Raw genomic sequence first — 2,026 nt, 5'->3', positions numbered from 1 at the left:
ATTATGTGTTTTCTACGCTAACATCTTCAGGACTGGATTTGTGGGTGTCTGAGGAGAAGAGGCTCCCACAACAGGAAGATGCACCAGCACACCCAGTCCTTCCCCTGACAGCTGCATTTTCAGCCATCCTTCCTGACAGCTCTGGCTGTTCCTCTCCTTGGTCAGCTGTCAGTGTTTCCACATCAGAACCATTTCTGAGGGGAGGGGGAGATTGTCTGCAAAGAAACTAAACCAACCAAACAAAAAAAAAACCAAACCAAAAGCACAAAAACAAGGGGGAAGGAAGTGCACACAACATTCTGTGAGGAAACTCTGCAATGCTGCAATGGCTGAGGATCTGGGAGGGATTTTGTGTCATCCAGAGACACACACAGAGTGCAGGGTTTGTCTGGTTTCCTTCAAAACTGGAGACAAACAAATCAGATGAGGATCAAAACAACTCTTTTAAGGCATTTTCTAGGTGAGAACTTACCTGCCCACATCCAGCAGGGCCTGGAGTCCTCCCAAAGGCACTGCCCACCCAGGGATGGTGTTTTCATTCGCTTTGCCCAGAGGATGCCAAGTGAAGAACATCTACTTGCCACAGCTGTAATTATGTAGCTTCATATTACTGATTAGCTCATCAAATTAGTCATCAGATTTGTTTATGCAGTGGTGTTGAACTCAAGTTTGTGGTGAGATTTGCACCTACTAGTACAAGATCTCAGTTCCTCACAGCTTAATATTTGAGGTTTGACCAAAATAGTTCTCTAAATTGGAGTAGAATTAGAGTGATAAGGTATATTTATACTGGACATTAGGAATTAAGAAATTAGGATATTAGAATATTTAGATTGGATGTTAGGAATATATTAGGCATATTTAGATTACACATTTAGATGGGATATTGGATAGTCCTGATTGTGAGGTGCTGAGGTTGCACAGAGTGCCCAGAGCAGCTGTGGCTGCTCCATCCCTGGAGTGTTCCAGGCCAGGTTGGATGGGGTTGGAGCAGCCTGGGCTGGTGGGAGGTGTCCCTGCCTGGGCAGGGGTGGGATGAGATGAGCTTTAAGGTCCTTCCAACCCAAACCATCCTGGGAAACTAAAAGGCTGGTTAGCTCTAAGTATTTATTAACACCTTCAAATATCTGTAGATTTGATAATCTCTCTTTTGGACTATTTTTTTTAAATTGTATTGCTGCTAAAAAAAAAAAAAACAGCATTGCCACATACTTCCTTAGTTTCAGCCACATGTCACTTGCATTATATGTCTAGCAAACATGTGGCTGTTTGACACCAAGCAGTGATCTCACTCCCTTAGGAGAACTGTGCTAGAAAAACTACCTGAAAGGAGGTTGTAGCCAGGTGGGTGTAAATCCCTAATCCCTAGTAACAAGCAATAGGACAAGAGGAAATGGTCTCAAGTTGCACCAGGGAAGGTTTAAATTGGATTTTAGGAAAAATTTCTTCATGGAAAAGGTTGTCCAGCACTGGCACATGCCCTGGGAGTGATGGAGCCACCAGCCCTGGAGGTATTTAAAAAACATGTAGATGTGGCACGTGGGGACATGGTTAGGTGGTGGACCTGGGGGCACTGGGTTAGTGGTTGGACTCGATGAGAGATCTTTTCCAAGCTCCATGAGTCTATACTACATGGCAGCATGGTTCTACCACACATCTCTCCTGTGAAAAACTGCTGAGGATGTCAGGTACATCTCACAACTCCAGGCAACACTGACCTGTATCCCAAACTACTGTTCCTCCTCCCACAGCTTTTTCCTTCTGCCCACTGCCCTGCCTGTCATGGCTAAATGTACATGGAATATGACCAAAATCTTATGAGTCTATACTACATGGCAGCATGGTTCTACCACACATCTCTCCTGTGAAAAACTGCTGAGGATGTCAGGTACATCTCACAACTCCAGGCAACACTGACCTGTATCCCAAACTACTGTTCCTCCTCCCACAGCTTTTTCCTTCTGCCCACTGCCCTGCCTGTCATGGCTAAATGTACATGGAATATGACCAAAATCTTCAACATCAG

Source organism: Acanthisitta chloris, unplaced genomic scaffold, assembly GCF_000695815.1.
Source record: "Acanthisitta chloris isolate BGI_N310 unplaced genomic scaffold, ASM69581v1 scaffold17487, whole genome shotgun sequence".
NCBI lineage: Eukaryota > Metazoa > Chordata > Aves > Passeriformes > Acanthisittidae > Acanthisitta > Acanthisitta chloris.
This window is presented reverse-complemented; position numbering follows the sequence as displayed.